This window comes from Nuphar pumila, chromosome 7 (genome assembly GCF_984573655.1).
Source record: "Nuphar pumila chromosome 7, dmNupPumi1.hap1.1, whole genome shotgun sequence".
NCBI classification, from domain to species: domain Eukaryota; kingdom Viridiplantae; phylum Streptophyta; class Magnoliopsida; order Nymphaeales; family Nymphaeaceae; genus Nuphar; species Nuphar pumila.
In genome coordinates this window covers 14502461-14509404 of record NC_143255.1, presented here as the reverse complement: position 1 = coordinate 14509404, position 6944 = coordinate 14502461, and the positions used below count along the sequence as shown (strand labels likewise).

At 39.6% G+C, this 6944-nt stretch overlaps 1 protein-coding gene across 1 annotated transcript in view; it reads left to right on the top strand.

Annotated features, from left to right (window-relative positions):
* Positions 1 to 3783: 3783 nt before the first annotated feature.
* Positions 3784 to 6944, top strand: part of BSL1 (BRI1 suppressor 1 (BSU1)-like 1) — an 80350-nt gene continuing 77189 nt past the window's right edge. Inside the window, exon 1 of the mRNA XM_090013748.1 lies at positions 3784 to 4294. The gene's annotated coding sequence lies outside the window, so the exon portion shown is untranslated. The remainder of the gene's footprint in view (positions 4295 to 6944) is intronic.

The window sequence follows — 6944 nt, the reverse complement described above, 5'->3', positions numbered from 1 at the left end:
CGTCCACCAGCTTTGCAAGGGATGAGATCATATCAGGAGTGTACAATGGGAAGACTTTCAACCAGTTTGAGAACAAGGACAATGGGATCATATCAGGAGGAATTTTGAGAATTTGAAGCATAGAGGACTCAGGAATAACGGGATTTTGTACGATGTTTTGGTTGATATATATGGACAGTATGGAAAGCTCGAGGGCATCGACGAGTGTGTAACAACCATGAAAGCTGAAGGTTTCCAGCCTTCTTCCGATGTGTTTTGTGTTCTATCAAATGCTTATGCTCAGCAGGTGTGTAAGCATCTCACAGTTTGCTTGTGTTTATTATGTCTTCTATCGCTATTATTTTCTTTAGTAATGAACACCGCTTGTTTCTTTAATTTATTGTTGAAATGTTTTTGCTATGACTGTATTAGCTTCCTTATTTGTAGGGGTGGCAAAACCTGGCAGGACCCGCCAACCTGCCTCTTAGGCGGGTTCGGATTGGGCTTAAGCCAACCCGTTTAATAAACGGGTCGACCCGCCTAACCCGTTTATTAAACAGGTCGGTTTCGGGTTGGGGGTATGCCAACCCGGCTGACCCGTTTAATAAACGGGTTAGGCGGGTGGGTCAACCCGCCAACCCGCCAACCCGCCAACCCGTCTGCCAACCCGCCAACCCGACCCGTCGACCTGCCAACCCGACCCGCGAACCTGAGAACCCGTTTACCCGACCCAACCCATTTATTAAATGGGTTGGCGGGTCGTGTCGGGTTACCCATTTATTAAACGAGCCGGGTTTGTGTTTGCCACAACCGGCCCGTTTAATAAACAGGTCGGGTTCGGGTTGAGGTATGCTGACCCACCAACCCAACACGATTGCCACCCCTACTTATTTGCTTGATTATTTGCATGTAATTCTCTCTTAGGTTTGTTGCAGTCATAACATTTATTTTTCAAACTTCTAAGACAAAATTAAGGATATGAATTTTACTTTGTTTAGAAATTGTTTTCAAGTGTAGAATTTCAAAGCATGGCCATACATCTTGTATGTGAATTTTATTGACGGAAAATCCTTGTGATATTTGACAAAAATTTTAGAAAAATATAGGTAAAATCTTCACATAAATTTGAAAAATGTTATAGAAAATAAAAAAAAAACATGATATACAAATTTGTGATGAGATCCATGGCGGGGCGAGGCGAGACGGTGACGGTGACGGGGGCGGGGATAATTTGTTTGAGACGGGGCGGGGGTGGAGGTCCAAAGTCCCCCCCCCCGCCACGGGGATGGAGGTTAACTTTTTGAGATGGGTCGGGGGTGGAGACCTTGTCCCCCGCCCTCGCCCCGATCCACCGCCATCCCTACCTTGTAGACTTATTGGTTGTCTCATATGCCACGATTGCTACCAATTTTGAATCAAGAGGTGCAGCCTCCTTACCATAGTGACAAATATCGCGAGATTTATGAAAATCTCGCGATAATATCTTGAGAAATTGCCTAAAAGTTTAAAACGACAATTTCTCACTAGATTTTCAAAATATGGCAGGATTTATGAAAAAAACATAAATACCATGATTTAAACACGATATTTATGTTTTAAATGGCTAATTATCATGAAAAAACCATGTATTTTTATTTTCAAATAATTTTTATTAATATTTTCTTATAAAAATAATTTTTAATTAATTTTTTTATTGCCAAGATTTTGCCGAAAAAATGCAAGATTTATGGAATTTTTTCAATTTCTCAAGAGTTTTTGAAAAACGAGAGATTGGCCATAAAAACGTTTGTCACTATGCTCCTTACCTGGCACCATGTTGGCTCATGAGCAGGTATGTTTTCATGGACTTATGTAGATGGGCCCCGCATTTTTTTCATCCAAGAGGAACGATACTTCAAGGATCAGCTAACCAAAAAAAGAAGATACAATAATGTGAGCACTTTGAAACAATTTACAAAAAGGCACCTATTTTTTTGTGAATGTACAAAAATAACATAACTTTTGACATATTACATTTAACTGCAAAATTCATCTACTCTCCTGCATTTCCTAGTCGACATTGACAGAGGAAAAGATGCAAGAAAAATCTAGACTATAACTTGAGGCTTTCCTTTTCTTTCTCACCTTCTTAGTTTTGTCTTTGTTCTTTGTTGCACCAAACTACGTACATCTTTCAGATGTATACACTAAAACAGGTCACAAAACTTGTTGATAGTTCATTTCTACTGCATCAAACCAAAAGCACTACAAATTTTATAGAGAGATGTCTTATTATCTGTTTGCGTCCGTTCTCTCTCGAACACAATGAACCAAATACAATTCCCACCAAGTAAACCCTTTAACTAGATTTCATGAATTAGAAGTAACTTTGGCGTTGAGGATATCAACACCGGCCAAGGAGATTTAAAAGCATAATTCAATGTCTGTCATACCTTCATTATGAGGCATGGTTAGGTGATCGGCCCGAGTACTTCACAAAGTACTTAGGCCACAAAAAACACAGAAAATCACTAACACGTGCAACATTTTCAGAAAATCACTATTCTGTGTAAAACACAACACAAAAAATCACTGCACACACCGGTTTTATGACTTTTGTGTGGCTCGAATACTTTGTAAAGTACTCAGCCACGACATTGGATCTGCTTTGCTTCATTGCTCTTATATCCCTTGCAGTAGCTTTCCCACCTTCCAATTCTTCTTTGATCCATGAACACCCTTTGCCCTACCAAAAGACCAAGACTTTAAAATTCATAATATAAGGAGAAAAAGAAAAAAGAACAGCAACAACACTAATGGCATGTTTGGCAACACTTCATGCAAGTGAAGAAATAAATAGCATTGGTATAGGGCATGTTTGGTAATACTTCATGCAAATGAAGAAATAAATCTCATTGGTTTTGGTTAACCAAACATTAGAAAATGAGAAGAGAAGTGAGAAACCAACTCTCATTTGCAATGGTAAATGAGATCCCTTTTCTCATTTACGTGAAAATCAGAATCATGTCAATAAATCAAATTTGATTCGGAATCACATGTGGCCTAGCAAACCAAACTTAAGGTAAATAGAAAACCCAACAAAGTTTTGAGTTTTTGGTACCTATTCTTCAATTCGGAGATCAAAGAGTAAGCCTCTCATGATGGTGAGTAAACTTGCAATTGTTGCCACTTGTCCCTTTCCCAACTTTAGTTTCTTAGTCTTCGAATTCTTTTCCATCTTCTCTGGAAAGGAGTAAAAAGGGCAATGGAGAGAGAGAGAGAGAGAGAGAGAGAGAGAGAGAGAGAGAGAGAGAGAGAGAGAGAGAGAGAGAGCTTGTTGAAAAATCACTTTTTAGATTCAGGCCGGCCGTGGTTGATGAACAACAATCAAGTTTTTCAATGCAAAGGGTAACAATGAAATTTTACTGGCAGCAAAATGGTTTTTGTTGTCCTCCATCACTGGAGCGTAGGGATGCAAACGGTTCGGATCCAAAACAGACAAACACATGAGGATTTAGATAAGATCCAGCAAAAAATTGTAAAACCTCCATCCTAGATTTAACCCATTTGCATCCCCACTGGTGCGGCTGCTTGAGAGTTAGTTCCTTAACCGAGGCAACTAAAACGTAATATTGCAAATGTCAGGTGCCCCATCGTAAATACTTCAAACGTAAGGCATCTCTTTGTAAGTACTTCAAACGATAGGTGACTTTCTGTAAGCTTTCCATATTATGTAGAGAAAACAAGGAGTCAAGAACAAGGTTGAACTTGAGCCTTTTTGTGAATTAAAGTATGGCAGAAAAATCCAGCCACTCGTTAATGCTTCGTAATTAGTCCACCAATCACTATGTGAACAGAATAAAAAACGTACACCGAAATACCCACAATGCCCGATGAGTCCACAAAAGTGTGACGGCCTAAATGCCCCGTTCGAAGAAGCAAGCGTTGGTTGGGTTGTTTTGGTTTCCATATTCCCTCCCTCTGCAGATCCAATCAGATAAAGGCCTTCGCCCATGTGAAAGCAGCCAGCCAAAGGTTGCTCCGATTCCAAGCGGGTTCGTGCCGAGGTTGTGGAGTAATCTAAAAAAGTCAGCGCAGGCGGCTGGAGATTTTGAGCACTTGTTTGTTAACGAGTATTTGAGGTCGCCGGTCGCTGGAGATTTGAGCAGACCTTCTGGGAAAAGAGTGTCAGAGAGCAGGGCATCGTGGAGCTTGTATTTGATGCGTTCTCCATAGGAAACTAGCTCATCCGGCGGTGCTGTCGAGGACTCATAAACTAGGAAGTCTTGCCATTCTAAGCACACCCCTCGCCGGCGTCGAGATCCGTCTCCGGCCGGTAATCTTTCTCTCTCTCTCTCTCTCTCTCTCGGTTTGGTCGGGGAAGGGGCTCCGATGCATGCTTCTTTGATCTCTCTTAATTGATGAAGCAAAAAAGGAGTACACGTTAACTGTTTGATGAATTGCCTCAAAGTTGTATTCTGAAAATATTTTGATAGTTGTGACTTGCTTACTGTGATGAGTGAAAACCTTGAATGGGTACCAATTTTTTGGGAATTCTTTGAGCACCATATCACATGTTTGAGACTGTTGTTGGCTTAGACACGTTTGGCATATTAGAGATACTTTCATCTCCCACTTAGTTCTTGCTTCTTTCGTGTGTAGAATGTTGGAGGACTTTGAAGGTTTGGAGGATTTGATTAGTTTTGAGTTTTTAGGTTATTTTGCTTATATAGTAATATTTTTAAGACTTCTTTAAATGTCTGAAAATATCATATCACCTTTCCTTAGTGTTTCCAAAGAGACAAAAAAGTTGGATGATTTGAATAATGATAGGATGTTTGTGGTTTGTTCCATCGTCATTTAATACCAAGATTTATATGTAGTTCTGCATTTTGAATAACACTATCACCTCAACACACAATAGCTACTTGAATGATACCCGTGAATATCAACAACTACGGGTCATTATGAGGCACTAACTTGAGACCACATTATTTCTCTCGGTATTTAGTATGGTAATAGCTGCAAGAAGCTTGTTAGGACCATTCCTAGGGAAACTAGTTGAAGTTCCAACTCTGTTATAGTTCTAGCACATAGTTCATGATTCAAAACTGTCTCGCACATAGTACACGATTCAAAACTATATTTGACCAGAACAAGAGGTAGGAAGCTTTCTTCAGCTAATCAGTGCAGTCTATTAGGCAAAAACTTGCATTTCATGCTATGTCATAAGATTGAAGATATCCCTGCAAGAAATATTCAATAATCTTCAAGAAGGGAAATAATGCAGATGCATAATGGGGAGCTGCCACTTCATAAAAAATAGAAGCAGCTTCAGCATTTTCAACAAATAAGTTATGTAGTAATGGGAAGAACATGTTAGTCTAGTTGAAACTTCACTTATAATATTCCTGAGCTTATAGGAGCATTGCTCAGTAATGAGAAAGTCTACCAACCACTGTCACTTGGAAGCTTTAACTTACTAAATATGGTGCATTAAAGTTTGCAGTATATTCCAGATGAGAGCAGCCAAATCCATTTGGGTGTCAAAAGAAACAGATAGTAATTTCATTAATTCCTAAAAAATGGTCAAACATACCCAACTGGAAATGACTATACTGTTGTTCCTGTTCTCAATTTTGCCTATATCATGCACAATAAATATAGATATAGAGTAAAATCTTTGAACAAAATGGTTCGTACAACTGCAAGTTTCCAGTGAGCTGTCATTGTTTTATAGTGTTGCAACTACTTATAACCAAAGATGAGAATGCAATGAAATGAGAGAAAGGGCCCACACACCTCACACAAGAGGCAAGAACAACCCACACACCTCACACAAGAGTCAAGATTACAACCCACAATATATGCAAGCACAAGAGCCACTAAGGGCCAAAGAGAGAGAGTACTCAATATTAAAAATAATTAATTTATTACTCATAAAATGCACATAAATGCATTGAATTAAAAGGGACAAGAGATCCCATATAAATAGGCAAAACAAGAAAGAGAGAGATCACTTATAGCCATTGGGGAGCTCCCAACAACTAGAAATCTACCTGTTGTGGAGCTCCTTAACTAGCAATTTGAGTACCTCTACGGGATAGACCTCAACAGAAAACTGAAGAGTAACGGCAACAGGTGATTGAGTTCAGTGGTTCCTCATATAAAATTATTGACTCTAGAGATATGGTAATATGGAGAAGACAAAATTGTTTGAAGCACATATAGAACCGGAAGCGCCCCTTGTTTCAAAGAGAGGAGGATGGGTTATTCACATTTCATTTGATGGTCAGAGGCGAATTGAAAGCTAAGCAGTGGTAATTCTAAAGATCCCCTGGGGGAAAAATAGAAATGTCTCCTACGTTACCTGTAATATGTGGAATGGAAGTATCGACATAATTTCATAGAGTCATTCGGTCTGAGTGCTACATGAAGAACATAAGCCAGATGACGGAATGAGGAGACCTAGGATGTAGAAGATCGTAGCATGAGTGAATCGGCAGATTTGGATTCCTATATATCCACTCATGTGGTACTTCATCATACAATTCATATAAGATCCATCTGTCTAGATATCATCATCTACATCCAGAAAGCCGTATGCTTTGGAAGAAGCTTGTACAGTTTGGGAAGGGGTTTTTATTGATAAAAAAGAAGAATCTACTTCAACCGATATGCCCTTAGGCACGACCATACATAACATAGAAATAACACTTGGAAAGGGTGGACAATTAGCTAGAGCAGCAGGTGCTGTAGCGAAACTGATTGCAAAAGAGGGTAAATCAGCCACATTAAGATTACCATCTGGAGAGGTTCCTTTGATATCCAAAAACTGCTCAGCAACAGTCGGACAAGTGGGTAATGTTGGGGTGAACCAGAAAAGTTTGGGTAGAGCCGGATCTAAATGTTGGCTAGGTAAGCGTCCTGTAGTAAGAGGAGTAGTTATGAACTCTGTAGACCATCCCCATGGAGGTGGTGAAGGG